The sequence below is a fragment of the Castor canadensis genome, chromosome 12, assembly GCF_047511655.1.
Source record: "Castor canadensis chromosome 12, mCasCan1.hap1v2, whole genome shotgun sequence".
Taxonomy (NCBI): Eukaryota; Metazoa; Chordata; class Mammalia; order Rodentia; family Castoridae; genus Castor; species Castor canadensis.
This window is the reverse complement of record NC_133397.1, coordinates 54156503-54181383: the sequence shown is the minus strand read 5'-3', so window position 1 is coordinate 54181383 and position 24881 is coordinate 54156503. Positions and strand designations below refer to the sequence as shown.

The following is a 24881-nucleotide window of genomic DNA, read 5'->3' as shown; positions in this document are numbered from 1 at the left end:
CTCTCATGTCCAAGGAGGGCCACAGGACCTAAGTCCTTGAAGGAACCTGAGACCTAGCCAATGAAGTAAGATAAAGGAACATCAGAGGATGGAAGTTACAGGAAGAATGTCTTGGAAGTAATGGTCTGTAACTTCAAATAACAGTTGGGTAAAATAACGGTAGAAAGATATCCATTAAATTTGGCCATAAGAAACTGATGGACACCACCAGTGAGGTGGTGGGTGCAGAAGCCAGATTGTAGTCAGATAAGAAGTAAGTAGAAGATAATGAAGAAGAAAAAAGTGTAGCTTTTTCTTTTTCCTCAGTGACTATAAAGGGAAGGAGACAAAGTGAGTAATTTGAGGAGGCCACTACATGGAGCTGTTCAGGTTGCATAATAGTCAACCTTAGGAGACTTTATTTTCCATAATGATTCTGGAAATGGTGTCTGCCAGGGACAAGCAATTCACTGCAGGAAGTGGTAGCCTGGTTTTGAAAGGGACACTGGATTAAAGAAGAGTTGTTTATCCATTTTTGTACCCCTTAGAAAGACTCAATTGTCTATATATAATTAATATGTATAGATTTTATATATAATTAATATATAGACTTAATATGCAATTACTTACATGTTGATGGGAAAGACATCAGAGAGAAGGAAGTTTTAAGGGGTGTGTGTGTGTGTGTATGTGTAAGGGACACAGAAATGGAGAGGAAAAAAGGAAAGGATGGTAGGTAACATGAGGTTTCTGAATAAGAGGAGATTAAATCAGAATGCACTGGAGTGTGTTTTATAATCTATCATGAATAGAATGAAGAATTCTACTTACAGTGAAATCAGAGGAAAGAGGAAAGATAAATTTAATGATGGTAAAGACTGGTATTTATCAGGAAGTTGAGATGTGTGTGTGTGTGTGTGTGTGTGTGTGTGTGTGTGTGCTTGTGTGTACGCACAAAAGGAAGAGGAATAGAAGAAAGAAAACTCATTTACTGCAAGTAAAGGGGGAAAGGAATGGCTAAGGATGGGAAAAGAGCTTGAATTCTGGAATAGCCACTGAAGATGATTGGGGGGATTAACAAACGCTCAAAAAGATTATACTGGTATTGAGTTTCCCTGATATAGGCAAGACCATTACTCTGTAGTGAAAACAACCCTTGGCAAAGCTCAAAAACAAATCTTAGCTATTAATAAGGAAGAACAATGGAAAGAGTCCATTTTTACTTAGCATTTTAAAAAAAGTGGGTTTGGTAACCTACTGAAAAGACAAACTAGTATAGGAAAGTTATTCTAATTATTCATTGAGTATGTCTATATGTAGACTAATAACCAAACATAAAAGTGAATTAGCTAAGTAAAGTATACAAGATTATACACACATCAATTTTTTTTGGTCTTTTTGACCTCACTTCAAGTAAGACAAAATTTTCAAAGGAAAACCATTAAAGTAAATGAAAATGAATTCCTAAATGATGGAGATGTTATAGAACAAAATACCCATGGACCGCATTAACCTAAGTGTAATAAGCTATTTTTCATAGAAAATTTGCTTTCAAAGGAATTATGGAATTGCTATAGTTTGGAATCTAACACCTTAGGTAGGTATTGTAGATGGTGTTAAATGCTCTGGGTTCAAGGGAGCAGTGTTTTCTAAATTAATTCAGATTTCCTTTTGCATGTAACCAACATGACATGATTTGAAAAACTCCTGCCCAAATCTTTTCCAACTTTCTCTGGCTGTTCATCCATATTTAACTTAGAAATGTATGTTATGTGCCCTTCTAACCTCTCTGCTCACTTGCATGTTCTATTCTAGTTCCACTTTTTGTACTTGTGTATTTGTTGTTTATCAAGTTTTTAAAATCAAATATGGAGCACATATTAAACACAATTTCTAAAAGGTAATAATTGAAGAGTAATTCAAAACACCCAAGTATCCAGGGTGGCAGCCCTAGGATGTGTGGAGCCACAGCAGATGTTCTTTGTGAGGTCTCTGTCCATGTGAAAAATTTCACTGAGAAATTGCAATACAAAATTTATGAGCCAATGTGAAAAATTATGGCTTGCCAGTGAAGAATTAAAATAACTGATAGAAAAGACATATAACTGTCCCTTGGGATCTGCTGGGGCTTGGGTTTAAGACCCCTTCAGATTTCAAAATCTGCAGATGAAGTCCCTTTTGTGAAATATTGTAGTATTGGCATATAAATTAAAGTTATTTCATGTATATTTTAAATAATCTCTAGATTATTCAGAATAACTAGTACAATGTAAATGCTATATAAATATTTATTACATTGTACTGTTTAGGGAATAATGGCAAGGAAATAAGTACACATTCAGTATAGACATAACTTTTTATTTAAAAAAAAAAAACAATTTCCCATCTGTTATTTGTTGAATCTGCATGTAATGGTTTAGATCTAAAATGTCCTTCCAAAGCTCACGTGTTGAAGGCTTGGATGCCAATGCAGCAGTGTTCAAGGTGATTGGATTAAGGGCTCCAACCCCATCAGTGGGTTAATACTCTGATAAATTCATAGCTTATGGGATGTGGTGGAAATTTTAGGAGGTGGGGCCTATTTGGAAGAAGTAGGTCACTGAGCATGTGCCCTCAAAGGGTATATTTTGTCCCTGGTGCATTCCTTTTCCTTTCTGCTTCCTGGCTGCAATGAGGTGAGCAGCTTTGCTCTGCCACATGCCCCCACCACTGATGCTCTGCCTCACCACAGGCCCAAGAACAATGCAGTCAAGTAACTACAGATTGAAACTTCGGAAACCATAAGCAAAAATGAATCTTTCCTCCTTTAAGTTGATTTCCTTATGTATTCTATTACAGTGACAGAAAGCTGACTAGCACACCATAGATGCAGATTCCACATGGGACCCACAAATGTGAAGGGACAACTGCAGTTCACTTGTAGAACAGATGAGTTGGAAGTGCCTAGATGATCGCTAATGGACAATGTTGAGAAAGAAACAGGAATTTTGAGTCTGGGGACGAAGATGAGAGGTTATGGTAGCTGAATAATGACCTCCCCAAAGATAACCAGATTCTAATCTCTGAATTTGTGAATGTTACCTTATATGGCAAAAGGAACTTTGCAGACATGATTAAGTGAGGGATCTGGAAATAGAGTGATTGTCCTGGAGTACCTGGGTGGGCTCCAACTGTAATCACAGCGTCTTTATGAAGGGGCCATGGCTTTAACTATAGAAGAGGGGTAGTGGATGTAACAATGGGAGCAGGAGGTGGGAGTGCCATGAGGAAGGGACCTCAATCCAAGGGATCCAGGAAGCCTCCAGGAGCTGGAAGAGGTAAAGAAGGGACTCTTTCCTACAGGTTCCAGGGCTTTGTTTCAACCCTGCTGTCTCACCTTTAGCCCTAGGGAACTGATTGCAGACTTCCATCCTTCAGATGTGATGTGTATTGTTTTAAATGACCAGATGCATGGTAAAGTTGTTTTAGTAACCACAGGAAACTAACTCAGAGGCATACGGTGGGGATGAATAAAATTGTCTAGGAAGAGAGGACATGTAGAATAAGGAAGAAGAGGACCCAGGAAGGAACCCTGGAGATTAACTCAGGCAGAGGCGGAGGGACTTCCATTTCTAGAATACGACAAACTAAGTATCTTGAAAGATCCTGCTCTCTGAATATAGCTACAAGTGATCAACAAAATTTTGTTTAATCTTTTGAAATGTGTTCTATGCAGAATGAAGTAAGGAATCTTTAGAATCAAACGTTAAATTCAAGTGGGAACTCAGGAGTGGGCAGAAACCTTTGGAAGCTTTTGACTGGAGAGCATCTGCCTTATGAGTGAATGTGTTAGTCAGATTGAACACTGAGGAACAATTGTAGACCCTCCACATCTGCCTAAAGCTGGGTCCACAAAACACTGCAATCTTTATGTAAGGATGAGCTACAAATAAACCATTTTCTCTCTCCTAGAGAATTTAAATTGTAAGGAAAATTGAGACTTGATTCTAAAGGGAAGAAGAAAAACAATCTTCAATAGTCAGCTCTCACAGTTTTGCAACCCAAATTTGCTCTATATTTGGGAGTCCAAAATACTCAGGAACTACAAAAAGTCACCATGTACCAGTGGCTCATGCCTGTAATCCTTGCTACTTGGAAGGCTGAGATTGAGAGGATCATGATTCAAGTCTAGCCCAGACAAATAGTTTGTGAGACCCCATCTCTGAAATAACCAGAGCAAAATGAGCTGCAGCTGGAGGTGTGGATCAAGCAGTAGAGTACCTGCTTTGCAAGTATGAGGTCCTGAGTTCAAAGCCCAGGTCCACAAAAAAAAAAAAAACCTATGAAAAATAAACCTTAATTTGTAATTTCCAAGCAACTGGCAGGAACAAATGTGAATCTATTCTGCAGATACCCAACTTCAACACAGGACTGATGACTTACCATTGATAAATTCTAAAAAAACAAGAGCACATGGTCAAAATCACAAAATCCAAAAGAAAATAATGTACCATGTGAAAGGACCAACAAAAACGAACAGAATCAGACTGTGAAACTTTATCTATTGGAATTGACTGGTAAACAATATAAATAAGTATGTTAAATATATTGAAAGAAATGAGGTAAATCACTAAAAATATACAGAAAACATGACCAGAAGATTTGAAAAAGACTCCAAAGAACTACCAGAAGTTGAAGATATAACATTTGAAATTAAACCACAAAGGAGTGTTTAACAGCAGAATAACCACAACTGGAGAATAGATCAGGAAGGATAAGTCCAAGAGATTTTTCAGAATGTAGTCCAAAGAGATGGAAAACATGAAAGAGAGGTTATAAAACATACAGATATTGTAAGAATCATTTAATTGGAGTTCCACACAGGCAGGAAGAGAAGGAAGGGAAAAAGCAGTAACTGAAGTGATAACTACTGAGAATTTTCCAGAAATGGCAAAACACAGATTTCAAAAGCCCAACTGTTAGCCACTAAACAAGGTGGGCACCTTTTAAAGGTGCCCATAACAACACACTATATCAACCCACCTATATCAACACACTTTCATAGCATCCTTTCCTTTTCTGCTGAAATTTTATGATGAAAGATGAGCGTGCCCAGTGGTGTTCCTGTCTGCCATCTTTGCATGCAAACTGAGCATGCCCCAAAGTCTTCCTGTCCGCCATTTAAACCTTTCAAACGTGTTCCCTGACCTTGAGCAGAGCATGCACAAAAAATGTATCCACCACGTTTCCTTCTTGAGCTGTGTCCTTAAACAGCATGTTCAGGAATGTGCCCACCCCTAAAGTGCCTTCCTATATGACTAAATGACCTTCCAAATAAAATCTCCATGCTTTCATTGTTCGGGAGGACATTGTTTGGGAAATAACTCCTGTGCTTTCCTTACCCACTGCAAGTAATAAACCTTTCTCCACTCTTTATTTCTCAGATTGTTTTTATTTTGCACTCACCAAGATGTGAATCTGTTGCATTCAGTTACATAACAATCCCAATAAGAATAAATACCAGGAAATTCATACCTCATCACATTACTGCAGAACTACAAGATGCCATATGAAGGGGAAAATGTGGGAAAGCAGACAGGGAAGTAAAAACACCAGATTCAACAGGACAGTTAAGACCTCTAACCACTCAAGCCAGAAAATGTTAAAAACCTTTAATGTGTTGAAAGAAAAATAATCTCAACCTAAATTGTATATTATCTTTCAAGAACTATGGCAAAATCAGACATTTTCAAACAACAACTGAGAAACAAAACCTATTGCCACTAATAGCCCCTCTAAAGGAAATTCTAAATGCTGCTCTTTAGTCAGTAAGAAAAGGACAGGGAAGGTCAGAGACGAACAAAGGAATGAGGGGTAAGGAGAGTGCTCCATGTCTGGCTAGGTATAAATAAATATTGGCTATAAAGAGCAATAGTGATCTCATCAGAGGTTAAAAAAAATTAAATCAAATACACAAATACTTGAATACACAAATACACACATGTTAATAGCATATAAATTAGGAGGGGCTGTCAGACTTAAAATGTTTATCATGTGGAAAATGTTAGAGGTATTAAGTGTGCAAATTAAAATTTCTAGCATAACCACTAAAAGAGTGTATAGATTCTTAACTGAAAAGTAAAAAGAGAAAAAGAATCAACATAAAAGTAGAAGAGAATGGAGAAAAATGAAATATTGAAGGTGCAAGACCCATAAACAGCACAAAATAAGATGGTGGAAATAAATTTAAATATATCTGGAATTAAAGTAAACAGAAATAGTAGACTAAATGCTTAACTTATAAGACAAATATTAAAGGCAGGATATCTGTCTTAAAGAATTCAGGTTTATTCTCTTTACTTATGTTGCACTTAAAGAATTCAGAAGAAATGATAATAAGAACTTGAAAAAAACTATACTCTGAAGACACTACCAAAAGCAATTAGTGTCATTATGTAAGTATCAGACAAAATAGTGTTTTAGGCAAACTGCTTCCTGAGAGATAAAGAGAATCATCTCATAAAGATAAAAGGTTCAAGTCTGCAGAAACATGTAAGAGCTCCCTAAACTTGCAAGTATAGACATCAAGTTGACAAAATCAGTAAGGAAAGAGATTTAAAAAACACAATTAACAAGCTGGCTGTAATTGAATAAAGCACAGAGCATTGCAACTACTGACTAGAGAACACACATTCTTTTCAACCAATATGGAATATTTTTGAAAATTGACCACATGCTGGGTTATAAAGCTAATCTCAGCAATTTTAAAAAGGTAGATATCATCAGACCACAGTTCTGATCACAAGGCAATTAAGTTAGAAATCAATAGCAAAAGGATAACTTTAAAAGGCCATATGTGAGAAATAGAGATATCCTCTTCTAAATAACCCGTGGACCAACGAAGCAATTATGATGGAAATTAGAAAATACAATGTGTAACAACAAAAATACTATAAGTAAAAATGTTTTTCATGCAGATAAAGTAAGACTTATTAGGATATAACCTAAATGCTTTTGTTATAAAAGATAAAAGGATAACAATTAATGAGCTAAATTAAAACAGTAATGAAATAGAAATAAATACAAGAGTGAAAACAATAAAGACAGAAATTAATGAAATAGAAAACAAAAACATAGTAGAGAGAATTAACAAGGACTACATTTTGGCCAGGCAGGGTGGCTCAAGCCTTTTATCCCAGCTATTCGGGAGGTAGAGATCGGGAGAACTGAGGCAGAGTCAAGTAGTAGAGCACCTGCCCAGCAAGGCCCTGAGTTCAAACCCCAGTTACAGAAAAAAGAGAAAAAAAGCCAGCATTTCTTTCTTTGAAAATTCTTTTATAGGTAAGTATTAGAACAAAAAAGAAGTCATAACTACCACGATGCAGATATTAAATGGTTAGTAAAGAGGATTATGAACAACTTGGAAAAATGGATGAATTCCTAGAAAAAAAAATTTACAAAAATTTCTTTAAGAGGTGCGAAGTACTAAAGTACTAGTGCTCACATCTGTATTCCTCGCTACTCAGGAGGCAGAGATCAGGAGGATCGTGGTAAAGCCAGCGTGGGCAAATAGTTGGCGACACCCTATCTCAAAAAACCCATCACAAAAGGGGCTGGTGGAGTGGCTCAAGGTGTAGGCCGTGAGTTTAAATCCCAGTTCCGGAAAAAAAAAAAAAAATTCCGCAGGAGGAAATAGAAAGTAAGGTCCAAAATACATCAAAGAAAACAAATCAGTTTTAAATTGTTCCACAAAGTAAATACCAACACCAGATAGTTTTTGGTTGTGGTTTTTTCCTCTAAAATTTTTTTTAATTGTAAAAATGATTAATATGGGCTGGGGCTCAAGTGGAAGAGTGCCTGCCTCATAAGCCAAGGCCTTGAGTTCAAGCTCCAGTACCATTCCCCCACCAGAAAAAAGTATTAAAAAAAGTCTAAGCATGTACAAACATAGTGAAAAATTGTAAAATGAACTCCTATAACCCCACCACTCAGCTTCAGTGATTGTCAGCATTTTGCCTTTCTTTTTCATTCAACCTTCTCCCTTAAGTTTTAAAAAACTTTTTATATTGAAAGTATTTTAGATGCAGAGAAAAGTTCCAGAAATAGTAGCAAGAGCTCTCATAGACCTTTCTTGCAACTTCCCTTATTGTTAACATGTTACATAACTATAGCACAACTTATCAAAACTAAGAAATCAACTCTAGTACAATAGGACTAGCTCTACCTGTCAGGCTGTATTCGAATGACCTGGGTTTTCCCCATTGTGGTTTGGATATGAAACATCTTCCAAAAGCTCAAGTGTTAAAGGCTTGGCTGTCAGCTGATAGGCTTTTGGGAAGTGATTGAATCATGAGGGCTCTGACTTCATCAATAGATTAATCCACTGATGGATTCATAATGATGGCATTATGGGGAAAGGTAGAAACTAGGAGGTGAGGCCTGGTTGGAGGAAGGAGGTCACTTGGGGGTGTCCTTGGGACTATAGCTTGTCTGGCCCCTTCTTCTCTTGCTCTCTCTGCCATGAGGTGAACCACTTTGCTCTACCATGTAATCCCCTCCAGAGCATTCTGCCTCACCACACACGACTCAGAAGTAATGGAGCCAAGTGACCACGGACAAAGCCTCTGAAACAGTGAGGCAACATTAGTCTTTCCTCTTGTTTTCTCAGATTCTTGTCACAGTGACAAAAACAAACATACCTGCCAATGTCGTTTTTCTTGTCCAGGATCTAATCAGGAGTCTTAGTTCTCTTTAGTCTCTTTCAATCTGTGACAGTTCCTCAAGACAAGATAGTATTACTGGTGAGTTGAAACAATATTTCTAACAGAGGGAACAGTCATATTATGAAGTTAGCACAAGTTCGATACTTGTGTGAATGAAACACAAGTTTCATTTACGCTCTCACTGAAGAACATGAATGAAAAAAAAATTTAAGAAAATATTAGCAAGCCAAAAGCTCCAGTGTATGGGAAAGTTAAGTCATGACCACAGTGGGTTTATTCCAGGAATGCAAAGTTGGATTAATATTTGAAACCTTACTAGTGAAATAAACTAATATATTAAAGGAGGAAAATCATAAAATCATCTCAATAGATGCAAACAAAAGATTCAGCATGCATTCTTTATATATAAATATTTTAAATTAGAATTCATTAATTATACAAGGGAGTTTCATGTGAAAATTCCATATATGCCTACAGTATATTCTGAGCAAGTTCACCCCCTGCTGTTATATTCCCTTAACCCCCTTCTTTCTTCCTTTCTTTTGCAAAACAATCTTTGGTGGCTTTATGCTATCTCCACACATACACATAGCATGCTACAATCCTCTTCAACACCTACATTCCACCTCTCCATTTCTCCTCCCCATCCTGTCGAACACCCCTCCCACAGTGACCTTTTTGCACTCAAGTACCATTATTATTGTTGTTTATTGTTTTAGACCTACATTCCACATGAGTGAAAATATGTGACCTTGACTTTTTGAGGTTTGCTTATTTCACTCAGTATGATGATGTCCAGTTCCATCCATTTTCCTGACAGCAGAATAATTTCATTCTTCTTCATGGCTGAATAATACTCCCTTGTGTATCTATACCACATTTGCTTTATTCCTTTATCAGTTGTTAGATACCTAGGCTGATTCCACCATTTGGCAGTAGCGCTGTGGTAAACATGAGTGCTCAGGTATCCCTCTTGTATATTGATTCACACTTCTTTAGATTTAGACCTAAGAGTGATATGGCAGGATTATAAGGTAGATCTGGTTTTAGCTTTTGGGGGGCCTCCATTCTGATTTCCATAGTGGTGGTACAGGTTTACATTCCTACAAGCAGTATATGAGGGTTCTTTTTCCCCACATCCTCACCAGCATTTCTTGATGATGGGCAGTCCGTCTAGGATGAGATAGAATCTCAGTGTAGTTTTGATTTACATTTCTTTTATGGCTAAGGCTGTTGAACATTTCTTCATGTGTTTATTAGCTATTTGTACTTCTTTTGAGAACTGTTTAATTCATTTGCCTATTTATTAATTGGATTATTCCTTTGATGTTTAATTTTTTGAGTTCCTTGTATTTTTTGGATATTAATCCTTTATCTGATGAAAGCTGGCAAAGAGTTTCTCCCATTCTGTGGGTTGCCTCTTCATTCTGCTAATTATTTCCTTTGAAGTGCAGAAGCATTTTTATTTGATTCAGCATCCATTCTTGGTAACAACTTTGAAACTAAGAATAGAAAGACATTTTCTTAACCTTCTAAAGGGTATCTACCACAACATAGAGCAAACATCATACTTAGTGGTGAAGCACTGGAAACATTTACTTTTGAATGAGAAAAAAGACAAGAGGGTCTGTGATTACTGCTTCTGTTCAGCATTGTACTGGAAGTCTTGGTTCCAGCTCAAGTAAACAAGAATAAAAGAAGTGAACATTTATGCATATATGGAAAGGCACAAAACTGTAGGGCTCCAGCTTGACATGACTACAGCCACCTTCACTGTAATCATCATTTTGCCTACTGGGTGACCTTGGCACGCATCCCAAGTCCTAAAGGACAAAGTTGTTGAGATAGTCAGCTAAGCATCACGATGTGCCAGCCAGACACCTGACTGATTCTTAACTGATATTTGAACATGTTAGCAGTTTTTGAGAAAGGCCAGGTACATTCCGATAGGCTGTGGCCCATCTTTATCTAGCTTAGCTTGTAAAGCCTTTCCTCCTCACTTGGGGTGCAGGGGTCCACTTGTCTTGCCACTGCCTGCGATTCACTTCTGTCCTTTGCACTCTGTGCAATTCTGGATCTGTACCAATCTTTTTTTTTTTTTTTTTTAAATCTCATGGCACTTTGCAGCTGGTCATACAGGGGGACTAGGTTTTTCTGAAACACTCATTATTCACAGGTGACATACTATCATTTACATGCAAAATCTCAGAAGTATATGCACAAGAAAAGTTCCCCTCCCTGTTGATAGCAGTGGTGGAAGTCAGAGAGGTACAGTGGACATTGAAAGAGATCATATTCAGGAATGCAGCAATTATGAGATTAAGCAAAATACAAAAGTCAAAAACTATTTTCCTATGCTTTTTTTTTGTCTATAAAACCTCTATCAGTAAATTTAATGTGACCAGAAAATAAATTCCAGTTTGTACACTCCTGCATGCTCTGGGCAAGGATCCCATCTGTGGTCTGATCAGTGAAGCCCAGAACAACCTGTGAGAGAGAGTTCACAGGAGGCCTGGTGGACAACGCAGCGGCATGAGTACGGGTACAGCCAGTGTCTTGTACAGAAATTGGCACTGGGGAGCTATAGAGGTTTAAACACTACAGTGTTTAAAGAGAAACAGGTTCAAAGAGCTATGGCATCGTGAATCATAACAGCGTTGCTACTTTTTTCTTCTGTGGGAGATATGAAATGAACCAGGAACAGTCCCTTCAATAAAGAACACGAAGAATCTTCATTTGTGTTCATTGGACGATAAGCAAACGTAGTCACGTTATCTAGTGGGTTCCACATCCACAGATTCAACTGACCACCGATGGAAAACATTTTTTTCAATGCATTGATGCTGATCATGTATGAACTTCTCCTTTCTTGTCACTATTTCTTGCACAGTACAGTAACTATTTACACAGTGTTTACACTGTATTAGGTATCATTAGTAATCTAGAGAGAGAGTGAGTCACTCATGCATCACTCTGAAAGCCTCTCCAGCCATCCCTGGCTCCATCAGAGCCCAGTCCCAGGTTTGGCCACAAAGTCCCCCATTCAAATCCCCTCCCTGCTCCCAGTTTGGCCCCCAGGTTTGACCACAGAGTCCCCCATTAAGATCCCCTGGGGGGAAGTGGACTCCCCTTTCTCCCAGGTTGCTCTCCTGAGCTTCTAATGCCTTCTTAGACTTCTAGTGAGTTTTTCCAATGTCACCTACAGCCCAGTCAGAAACTTCAATGAAAAGGAAAAGTGTGGTTTGCTGTCACAGGCCTTTTACAAAGCAGATTTAAAAGTCAATGGCAGTGCATTCTTTCTAGTCAGACTCGAGGGCAAGCTCTCCCTGTAATCTGGATGACCTGTGTCCTTTTCCAAAGATCAGGGAGTGGCAGGAAATTTGTTGGAATACTAAGGAACTCAGATGGGGGTGGGTGACTTCCACAGGAAGAGTTCTGCAGAAGCATCCAAAGATGGAAAGCAGAATGGCTTTCATATTGCTGACCCTTACAGCATCCCCTGTGAATATTTCTGTCTAGGTTTTTCTTCTTGAAAAGAGAGAAAGAAATTATTTTTCACTCAGTAAAAGATGAACGATTCTGGACTGGTGGAATGACTCAAGTGGTAGAGTGTAGTAGGGGCCTAGCAAGTGTGAGGCCCTGAGTTAAAACCCAGTACCACGAAAAAAAAAAAAATTGAAGAGTCTTAGAAATTGTTTTTTCAGAGAGAGAGAGAGAGAAAGAGAGAGAGAGAGAGAGAGAGAGAGAGAGAGAGAGAGAGAGAGAGAAAGGGAGACACTTGAGCTTGAGGAACAATGAAGATAATGAGTCAGTCCCTGGAGAAGAAGGAAAGCTTGGATTCTAGGCAGGTGGATTAGATCCAATCTGATGTCAGGATTTGTCTTCCACGGAAATGGTAAAATGACTACTTGCCTTATTTTCAAAGAATGTATAGGTGGAGAATTCCAAAGCATAACTGTATATTTCTCTTGCATGAAACTGTCTTTATCTGATAGATTGTAATTGTATTTAAACATTGATAAAACTTGATAATATATATAATATGTTCATCAACAACTGTACATGATGCTGCCATGAAACTATAATTAGAGTCCTTCAGACATTACCAGAGTATTTGCTTGATTTTAGCCAACGATCTAGCATCATGTGACCTTGTCTGTCTTTTTTTAGGAAGATAGCAAATCATTTTACTGCTTTGTGATCTATTCCTCGTTTGCAAGCTGGGACTAACATGATAGGTATTTATGGTTTAATTTATTCCTAGATATTGGTTACAAGTTGAGCTTCAGTAAGTTAAGCCTTTATTATCTACAAAGTTATGAATGAAGATAGTGTTTCTGGAGACCCATTTTATACTTCCATATATAAAAATCGATCATAAAAAAAACAAACACATACTTTCACAGAGATTTTCTGTTTGTAAAGAAAAAGCAATACTCTAAATGGTTCTTTTGGAGGATTCTTTATCAACTAGCTGAGGCTTTTAAAAATACCAATCCAAACAAGCTCTAATTAAAGTTGTTTTTTGTTTTTTTTTTTTTGACAGTACTGCGGTTTGAACTCAGGGCCTTGTACTTGCTGTGCAGGCACTCTACCACTTGAGCCATGCCCCAGTTCAAAGATATTTTATTTTTCTGGTAAATCTCCTTGAAGCATGTAAGTGCTTCCGTGCTCTAAGGACTTTCAAACCAAAATTAGGGCCAGCTGTCTAAAAACTACCATTGCAGATTCAGTGGCTAGAAATTTCCTTAAATGTTAAAAGTTTTCCATGTTCAGTGTTTGCTTCCTTTTCTCCATCTCCAGCTCCTCCTCATCCTTTTCTCATCTCTACTCCTGATTTTATTGTGATTAAATACTCAGAGCACACAGTACTCTTCCTTTTTAGCAGACTTGGAGATCAAATTACTTGGTGCAATTCTATTGGTTCTTCTGGCTTCTTCCCTGAACAGCTAATGTTTTGCTAACTATCTTTTTAAAGTGATATAGTAACCAGCCTTTGCTTGAAATGAAGACTTCCTTTGAAGTCTAGGGGCAGTTCTTCTGCAATGACTTTCCAAGAGTGTTGCCTAGTTCAAGTATGTATGGATTTGTTTCATCTACACCTGCATGTGTGGAACCTCAAGTCTTCCCTCTTTACTCCTAGCACCCACATAAAGCAGTTCTCTTTTTTCTAGCATCTATGATTAGGGTTAGTCAGCAGGGTGAGATTTGGCCAATACTGGGAGAGTCATATTTGTAATAATAAAGGTCATAAAAGCTGGAATGTCAAGGGAAGGGACTTTGAGTGAGGAACCATCTGTACCCTCCTATCAGTGTTTACTGAGAGGATTAAAGCGTGAGGTGCTTTAAAAATGGTAAAACCTTATACAAATGGGAGGAATTATTATAATCCAAACCTGTAAAGTATATACAAAGACATATAAACCCAATAGTGCTAGTGCTTTACTCATACAGGTCTGTCTGATTAGAATTTAAAGCTTTTCTTTTCCCTAAATATCCCAGGCTGAGTTAAGAGGCATTTTGTTCATTATAGAAGAGTAACACAATGTGAACAGTCCACCCAGTGACTAAGAAAGCAGCCCTTCTTCCCCTGCTTCCTCCTTGGCCCCCCTCCATCCCTATGCATTGCCCACTGTCTGCCTCTCTGGCATTTTTCAGAGATCACTGTCTGTCACTTGAGGAATGACATATTTCAACTTTTCAGGCTTTAAAAATTCTGACGGACATCTATGAAAGCATAGAACTGCACTGTACCATTCAGATCTGAACCAATCTTCCACCTCAGTGACAGACTGTTAAATAAAAAGTCTGTTCCTCCTTAAAGCTTTTAAAGGGTAGTGTTCCTTTTATTTAAGAATCAAAGAAAAAAAGGAAACCCACATAACTTTTTATAAACAAAGCAATATGAAATTCTAGACACAATCTGAAAAAAGTCAAGAGATCACTTTTTCACAGGACCTACCTACCAATGCCTTGAGTGACTTTCAGAAAAGCTCCAGGCAATAAAATGCTTCAGAAATTCCATCTGGGTTTCCGCTGCCCCACCTGCTCCTATAGGACCAAAGTGTTAAATAGGCTCTGAGAAAGGGAGCCCCAAAATAATTGCCACTTACTCACTTAAATTTACAAAGATTTACATAAGATGGGGACACATTTGCATGTTCATTAGGCTTAATGATTTAATTAAATGTTAACTAAGCATTAAATCACAATCACAATAACATGCAGTCCCCTTCTCTTAGCTGTTGTTGGAGCTCAAAAATGAATGTCCCAAAGTGAAGGCCTTAGAAATAACCTTCAGAAAGCAAAGTCTGTCTGACTCCTGTCCTTCTGACTCCTATTCCCCTTTCTCCCTCCCAGGGCAAACCATAGAAACTAGAATTTCTCTTCTCCAAAACAGGTCATATAAACTAGAACCTCTTTTTTCCCAAAGCAAGCCATAATGCCTAAAAATGTGACTCTAATCTTCCCCACCTTTCTGTCTTGGAGATGGCCAAAAAAAATTCTCTGATCTTCTTGTCTCATAGCAAATCATAAGACTGTCATTTCTGAAGGGACCTTGCCCCATACCCAGGAGGAAGGAATGCTGCACAGACAGGCATTGCTGGATTTCTCCCCTCAGTCTATTAGCAATAGGTCATACTCTTTGTCCAACCATGTTTCTACACAGCTGACCATATTTCTACACAGATGTCCACATTTCATCAAATCTAAGCACAAAAACAGATTTCTCTGTGTCACTGGGTCTTTAATCAGAACACTCCTGTGTTTTGTAAAATTATGATCAAGTAAATTTGTTATGCTTTTCTTCTTTGTCTTTTGTTATAGAGGTATCAGCATGACCCTTTATCATGGGCAGGAAAGTGATCACTACCCCCTTTCTTCTACACTGCCAACAATTGCTTTTAGTGTTTCTTATATTGCTAGAACAACTACAGTAACAACCACAGGGATGGTTCACTAAAATAAACATAATTGTGATGGTTAATCTTGATTTTTAACTTGATTGGACCAAGAAACACCTAGGACATTAGGAAGGCACACCTCTAGGTGTGTCTGTGGGAGTGTTTCCAGTGAGGTTTAACTAAATGGAAAAAGACCTGTCCTGAATATGGACAGTACCATTCCATAGGCTGGGGTCCAGATGGAATAAAAATGGAAAAGGGAGAAATCAGGGAGCACAGGAATTTTCTCTCTGCTTCCAGACTGACATTATGTGAGCTGCTCTGTTCTACCATGCTCCCCCTGCAATGATGGATGGAGACTTCTGAAACCATAAGACAAAATAGGTAATTCCTTCCTTTAAGTTGTTCTTTCAGGTATTTTGGTCACAGCAATGAATAGTTGATTAACTTAATGATCAACTGATTAACTAATGACCCTTATAATTCACCAGGAAAACTAAAATAAAGAAAAAAATAGAAGAGTTAAATGAAATGTTGTCCTTGATCCCCAGCACAATTCATTTCCATACTTATTTCCAGTGTAATTAGAGTCTGTCGATATCCACAGATTGGTGCAAGGACATCCTCCCTTTGCAGTGGATACCAAACTCCAAAGGAGTACAAGTGCCTTATATAAAATGGCATAATAGATGTGTAAGACCTACACAAATCCTCCTGCATGCTTTAAATCATCTAGGTGGTTACACCTAATACAATGGAAATGCTATGTAAATAGTTGTACTCTATTTAGGAAATAATAAAAAGGAAAAAAAAAGTTTGCATATATTTGGTTCAAATGCAAATTTTTCTAGATATTTTCAATCCACAGTTGAGTGAATCCATGGATATGGAACCCATAGATAGGAGGGCTAACAGTTGGAATGATAGCTTATCTATCTTTTGAGTTTCCATCAAAGAACAAACTAGAATAGGCCTTTGGACCTGATTTTGGTGTGGTTCTTCATATCAACATCTTTATGTTTGTGACTGCCTTCCATCTGTAATAGCAACCGTTGAGGAGGTACTATTGAAGAAACTGAGTCTCAGTCAAGCAACATAGCTAGGACGTAAGGATGATTATAACCAGGATCTGACTTTTTGCCATTCCATTTTTCCTGAAGTAGATGACTGCAGACAAAATAGACTCTAAAGAATGTTATTATAAGAAATGTTCAAGGCTAGTGAAGTAGCTCAAGTGGTAAAGCACCTGCCTAGCAAGCATAAGGTCCCGAGTTCAAATCCCACTAACACACAAAAAAAAAAAAACAAAGAAAAAGAGAAAAGTTCAAATATAAACCTGGGCACCATGGCTCATGCCTGTAATCCTAGCTACTGAGAAAGCAGAGATCAGGAGGAGCATTATTGGAAGCCAGCCCAGGCAAACAGTTCTTGAGACCATGATTCAAGTGGTAGAGAGCCTGCCTACCAAAAGTGAGGCCCTGAGTTCAAACCCCAGTACTGCCCCCAAAAAAGAAAAGAAAAAAATTAAAAAGATTAAAACAACACATTAAAAAGACAGTCCTGATTTAAGATATATATACAACACACTCACAAAAATATAAAGATGTGTATGCATATAGCATTGTTTAAATTTTTAAGTTATAAGCTTTAGTTTTTCTTCTAACAAGTTTGATGGTGTTGCTAGATTGAAAAAACAAAATAAGAAACATCTAAACTAGTATGTGTTTGTGTTGACTCATTTGTAGTTGTGCTAACACTGGAGAAGCTTGTCGGCTATCTTCTCGCACATGATAATTATTATTTACTGATGGCAAAGCTCTGTGGATGTGACCAAAGTGCCAGTGACATAAAGAAAAGCTTGCTTAAATGATCTGAAAGCAGGGCCACAGCTGTAACTTTGCCCTGGCAGAGCCTGTCAAGTAAATAGCATGATCTTTTCAAACACAGCCATATTATTTTCTTCCTGGCATTTGTAATTTGTTAAAATTCTCAGTGTGCGTGCCTTTCTTAATAAAAATGGCAGATAGCCAATCTCTATACTTATCTCTTGCACACACATTACTTCTATGTGTATTTAATCTTGTTTTTATATTTGAAGGAAATACATCTAGTTGCAATTTTTAAGCACATTCTGTGACTACTATGAAATAATTTATAATTCAATGATATAGCATTCAAAAGTGCTAAATAAAACAATTTCACTAAGATATGATATAAAAGTAGCCCAAGATCAACTGCTGGTTCTGCTTAGAGGAAAAAAAAAACCAATCCATGATGCACTGAAGCTGCTGATATTTGGTTTTGTAAGACATCCTGCATCTGGTATTTATAGGCTTAGTCTTATTGCTGAAGCCCCAAGAGCATCTGTCTGGAATCTCAGCCATTGCCTATCAACTTATTTGTACCTTAGTATATGTGTGAATATCCAAAAGTTTTCTAATTTAGAAACAATGGGTAGATCTTCAATAACTTTTATTCATAACTTAAAGATTAAATGCTGAATTAAGAGCCACCTAACATTATTGACAAAATTTACCTTTAATATAAACCCCTTGAGGGATGTTTTTTCTTCCATATGATCATACAATCTCAGGCTTTGAAGAAATCTTAAAGGTTACTAAAGCCAGCTACCCTTTCCAGACAATTTAGTCTACCGGTTAAGAAGCAGCGCTCTGGACAGGGACAGCATGGGCCTAAACTCAGATTTTCATCCTTACCAAATATGTGATAACAGAAAAACCTCTTTGTATCTCGAATCTGCTTGGTTTGCTAAATAGAGATGAAATAGAATACTCCTCACTGAGTTGCCATGATTAAAAGAGATGGTGGCTCAGTACATGTACATGTAGCAGGTGCTCAAGAAATAGTTCTTAACTTCCACAGCATTTCCACCATATGGTCACTCAGCCTTTGGTTGAAAACTTCAAGGGACAATGAACTTTCTACTTCTTAAGAGTCTCTATCACAATTTTAAATCACACTCTTAAAAGTTCTGCCAAAGTTTATCTCTCTCTTTGTCTTACCTGCTTCTGTTGACCTTGATTATACTTTTCTGGCCCTTGGGGATGAGGTGGGTGGAGATAATCCCTGTTCCCCTGGAATAATTTCAGACAAGCTCATTTTGTTTTTTTGTTTTTTTTTCTTCTGTGAATCTTCTTTTCTCTGGCCAAATATTCTCAAGTCTTTTCCTCATGTGTCATGTTTTAAAAGTCTCCTCACCATTATCATGGTTATTTCCCCATAAAACTCTTTCAGTGTGTTTCCACACAATATTCTTAAAATGCCATATACACAGCTAATGAAATGGCCCAGGTGAATATTAAGAAGTTAAAAGCATATGAAATTATGACTTTGAATAATGATGCCTTTATTTCTTCTTTTCTATCTTTATGCCTTTTATTTATTTATTTATTTTTTCTTTTCTTGCTTGGTTTAGTGCTGAATAAAAGGGAGGCCCAGTGCAAATATCCTTGTCTTCATTTTATAAAGTAACGCTCCAGTGCTCAATTTTGCATTTGCCATCCCTGCTCCATTCCAACTTAGCTAAACTTTCACCACTCTTATTGGAAATAGAGGAGTGGTTATGAGAAGCACAGCAATTTTTGGAGAAATGTCCAACTTTAATGCCTGTGACATTTGTTCCAGACAATCTCAAGCTACCTTGGGAATCTACATAAAAACACACTGTTGAAGCTGTGCTATTTATGTATCTTGTTTCACTGAAAATGTGTCTGCTTTATCTTGAGGATGAGGGACTGTCTTTATTATACAAACTCCAAGAAAATTTAGCAGTTGTTCAAATATTAGCAAATAAAATAAACAATGTCAAGCATATCTAAACCAAACACACTGTGAAGCTCGATCCTTCTGTCAGCAGTGTAGGACTGTAGCCTCCCTGGTTCTGGCCCCTAAACTTCATTAATGCAACCAGGATCCCACTAGTTTTTCAGCAGCCAAGCTCCACTAATGCTGACATCAAAACTCCTTCTTCCAGAGGCTATCTAATTAGTATTCTAAACATATGAGCTGGTCTTTGGTCTATTTATACTAAGCATTAATTAGCTATAGTAAAAGGCATAAGTAAATACTTATATAATTTGAGGAAATCTTTAGGTATGACATGAAAGGCAAAAACAATAAAGTGATCCATAGATTTAACATCTTAAAAAATGAAAATCTTCTTTATATTGAAACAATAAAGTCTGTAAACAAAAGGCAGATGACAAACTTGAAAGAAATAATTGCAAGGTATATTTCAGGAAATGATTAAGGTGTTTGATATACAAAAGTTTTTAAGAAACATGAAGACACAAACACCCTAGATAAAAAATGCACAAAAGATATGAATATAGATTATCCAAAACAAGAAATCAAAATGGTCCATCTAGAAGTAATGGCACATGTCTGTAATCCCAGCATTTGGGAGGCTAAAGCAGGAGGACTGCAAGTTTGAGGCCATCCCAGCTATTAGAGCTACACCCTGTCAGAAAGAAAGAAAGGAAGGAAGAAGGAAAAGGATAAAAAGAGGGAAGGGAGGGAGGGAGGGAGAGAGAGAAGAATCAAGATAAAGCAAGATCCTAACTTGTCTCTATGAAACTGACAGAAATTTTGAAAATCATAATATTCAGTGGTAAAGCAACAGGGAAATGCACCAAGATGCTATACTTTGCTAAGAGTTTATCTTTTGTCCCTGTACTGTGTGCAATTAAGTACTTTCTGTCTTATAATAATAGCACTAGTGATATTTAGAATGGAAGGGTGAGAGGGGATGGAAAGCAAAGAGGTTAAAGGAAAAGGGAAAAACAAATAATCAGGTAGAAAGAAAAAAAAAAAAAACAAAGAAACAAACAAAAGAAGTTTCAAAGATATAAACAGGGAGAGACAGTGTACTAATCAACCGTAAGCTGAAAAGGCATTAGAGAGACAGAGAGAGGATTGAAAATAAAAAATAAAAAGAATAACGATAAGAATAAAAATTAAAAAATAAGTAAATGAAAGAAAATATATATATAAAATAAAATAAAACAAAATGAAAAATAGAAGAAAAAAAAAACCTCCAAGTTCAAATGCAATGAAGTTTCAGTCTTAATAATTTTGGTGTCCATCTCAGCCTCCAATCCTGGAGATGGTGCCTCAGATGTTGTTCTGTAGTTGTCTCATCAAAGGGGACACATAAAGTGGAACAAAACTGCACACAAAAAAAACCCAAAAACAAACAAACAAACAAAAAAACCAACAAAGAGTCCCAAGTTCAAATGCAATACAGTTTCAGTAAGTTTTTCAGCATGCAGGTGTAGTTCAGTTGTTTTCTCATCAAAGGTAGAGAGAGAGAGAAAAAAAAAGTCTGGAGACAGGTCTGTGAATGACTATCTGTTGCTGTGGTTCACCTGCCCGCTGCTGTCAGCCTGCTGTTGCTGGAGGTGTTATTTATGCAGATCTCTGGGGTGATCTCAGCACTCACCTGGACCTGCAGGCTTTGTTTACTCAGAGTTCTCATGTGTGCAAGCCACTGCTATAAGCTTTCCCCTTTCCAAGCACACTGGGGGAGGTGACACTGCACCCACTTTCTCTGGCCTGCATGTTTGTTTACAGCTCATGTGGGAAGTGGGTCTTCCCCCATCTCCTGTGGAGTTTTCCTCCCTCCACCACTCAAGCTTTCCTGCTCCTGGTTGCTGGGCGCATGCCCCTACTCCCACTGGAGCTTCTTTGGCCAGGCCCGGCTTGTTTATTTACAGTTCTAGGAAGCATTCCCTTCCCCCAACTTTGGTGCTCAGGGCACCCCGCCCTCTTTGCTATGTGTCTTTATTGTTCTTATTGCTTATTACTCAGTTTCTCTTTTTTCCCCAGGTGGAGGTCGGTCTGTCCAGGGGGCTATGCTGATCTGGCCCAGGGTTGTCTGTGGGAGTACCGCATACCGCTTAGCTCACCTTGTCCGCGTCTTCCCAAGCTGTCTGGGTGCCGGCGACTGGAGGTCTGGGGTCCCTCCTGGTTTCTCCGTTTAACCTGAAGTGAGAAGCTCTGCGCAGGCTGGAGGTATGGAAGGGTCAAAGTTTTGCTTCTTCTTGGTGTTTTTGCCTGCAAGGTGTGTCTCCAGCATCTCTCCAAGATTTCACTATAGGAGGCACACTTTCTGCTTCCTCCCTCTAGCTGCCATCTTGGAATTCCAAGAGTTTATCTTTTAAAAAGAATGAAATTTTACCATAAAAATGTTTACAGTAATTTTTTTTTTTTGGTGGTACTGGAGTTTGAACTCAGGGCCTCACATTTGCTAGTCAGGTACTGCACCACTTGAGCCACTCTACCAGCCCCCCTACAGTAATCTTAAAGGCAATACATTCTAATTGCCTATGTAGAATGTATTATTTCATAAATAATATTATATAATCATACAATTGCAAGAATAATGTTTAATGATTTGAAAAAATGTTTTTGATTTTTCAGCAAAAAATTTAGAAAGTGATTGCAATATGATCCTGAGAGGATATTAGTCAAATAAATTACAGTATATTAAAGTAACAGTATTTTGCAAAAAAATGTTTATGGTTTTTGTTCCCAAATAAATATCAATCTTATAAAAGTTAAAAAAAAAACAAAAAAACAAAATCAGTATTATAAAATGGTATTTATAATTTAGAAAATAGTATTAAATTATGATCATAATTATATTTTCACAAACAATATACTACTAAGACACTAACTTTCACAATAATTTTCTAAATATCTTAAAATGAGATATTTTTGTAATCAAAGTTATCTTTTAAATGTTATCTCTCTGGATTTAGCCATTTTTACAGCTTGTAGAATCTGGTTAAACAAAATGTTTTTCCTCAGTAAATTTGATAAGTATGCCTCAACAAAAGTGATGATAAAAATGTTGACTAGAACAAGGTCAGAGGGACAAATTTTATTTAGAAAACAACAACAATAACCAAAAAGTCCCTCCAAGCTTGAAGTAATTCATGAATTAGTATTCTTTGGGTATCTTCACTTAATAAATGTCTAACTCACAATTTATAGACACATTGAGTGCAAGTTTCTCAATCATGCCCACAAAGTATTACATATTTTAATGAAATAGAGCCCCATTGAAGTCACCTTAAGAAATGCAGTTTCTTGTAAGATTTTATATATATACCCTGTACCTAGCCTAGCTCCTAGGAGCACTTCTGGAGAAGTCTACTTGGTACCTGCTTCTGCTTTGGGATTTGCTCGCTCTCCTTTTACTGACTGACCTCTCTCCTACATTGCCCTACTCTAAATCACACAGAGAGCTAGTCTGCCTGGCCATCCCTGTGCAAAGAATAGCTCAACTCTAGTTTCTTGAGTAGAGGGCTGTGAGTGAGGCATTTTCATCTGGAAAGAAATGCTGGGTACGACAGGCTCTGTGACTGATGTGCCTGGACCCATCAAAATGCTAATTCTGATGAAGCAGAAAAGTGAGGTTAGAGTGACATGATTTGTTCTTAACAAACATACTCTGCCAAATAAGCACCAATTGTACTTCTAAATACATTCATAGACCAAAGCATGGAGAGAAGAACAAACAGAAAATATATTCTTAAAGCTTGAGACATATGCAATACAGCAAAAATGTTCAATTTTAAATGTAACTGGAGTTCCAGAAATAGAGAGAACAGTCTTTGGATAGATAATAGCCAAGATTTTCTCCAAAATCCAAATTCATCAAAACACAAGAAGTGCTAGGTACTTCAAGAGATTTGCATTTAAAAAACTTAAAACTTACATGTATATATGTCATAATCAGACACTGAAAACCAAACTTGAAGTAAAATCTTCAAAGTAGGCAGAGAAAGACATATTACCTTCAGTACAATAAGAATAAGACAGAGTAAACTTTGTTATCAGAAGTAATGAAGCTGAGGCAATAAGGTATTATCTTTAAATAAGTGAAATACCTGCCAACCTAGAATTTCAGACCCAGTGAAATATCCTTAAAAAATTAAGCAAAATAAAGAAATAAAACTGAGTGGGTCTGTTGCTAATGAATTCAGACTAAAAGGAAAAGGAATGTGATTCCAGAGAGAGGCATAGAAATGAAGGAAGGATTAAAGAACAATAAATACATGTTAATGGATATTAGCTATATAATATCCATTACCTAAAATGATAATAACAACATGGTGTAGTATTTCGATTTTAATTCACAGAATTGAGATATGTGACAACATTAACACTAAAGACAGAACACGGTCAAATGGTGCATTCTACAGCCCTAACAGTAGTAAAACAATAATTTGTGTTTGATTAAAAGACACATTTTATCTCTAGAGAAACTGCAAAAATAATAATATATAGTTAACAACAATAAAATATCTAAAAATAAATTTAAAAGAAAACAAGGAGACCGGTAGAGACAGAAAAAAATGGGACAAATAGGAAATTACTAGTAAGATGATAGATTTAAACCTAAATATTTCAGTAAGTATTAAAAATGTGAATGGACTACAACAGCCAATTAAAAGACAAAGGTTAGAATAATTGAAAAATTACTACATGCTTTATACAAAACATGTAATAAGAATGTGAAGAGCTTGAAAGTAAAAAAGATGGAAAAACATATACTATTATTAAATATTTACAATAAGAGAGCTAAAACAACTTACTTTAGAGCATTAATCTAGAAATAAAAGCAAGACATTTCATAATAATAAAAATGTCAACTTACCAGGGAGGTATAACAATTCCAAGTTTCTAAAGTTTTTAAGAAGATAGCTTTGAAATATGAAGAAAACTGGCAGAACTAAAAATAGGAAGGGACAAATTCACAATTAGAATGGAAAATTCTAACATATCCCTGTGACTGGTAGAACAAGCAGACAATCAGAATATAGAAGTTTTGAATAACATTATTAATAATACATAGAAATAACAGCTAGCAACTGAAGAAAACACTTACTTTTCAAGTAAACATTTATCAAAATTGAGCATTTCCTGGGCAATTAGCAAGTTTCAACAAATATCAAAGTAGTGAAGTACTTCAGAATATGCTCTATAGCCATAATAGAAGTAAGGTAGAAATAACTTACAAAAAGATAAATAGAAATTCTATAGTGTTTGGAATGAAAAACATACTTCTAAATAACCCATTCAAGGAAGATACCTCAATAGAAATTAAAGCATATTATTAACAAAATGATAATGAAAATGCTACATATTAAAATGTGTGGCATACAATAGCCAAATTATGGAAACAGCCAAGATGCCCCACCACTGATGAATGGATTAAGAAAATGTGGTATCTGGGAGGGGGTGGGGGCAGGGGGGGAGAAATGAA

The 24881-nt window shown here is 37.0% G+C and overlaps 1 long non-coding RNA gene across 2 annotated transcripts in view; it reads left to right on the top strand.

The window, feature by feature from the left end:
- LOC141415039 (uncharacterized) overlaps window positions 1-21980 on the top strand; it is a 113611-nt gene extending 91631 nt beyond the window's left edge. For both annotated transcript variants that reach the window (XR_012440063.1, XR_012440065.1), the window contains one exon: window positions 21434-21980. This is a non-coding gene — a long non-coding RNA (uncharacterized lncRNA). The remainder of the gene's footprint in view (window positions 1-21433) is intronic.
- The last annotated feature ends 2901 nt before the right edge of the window (window positions 21981-24881 follow it).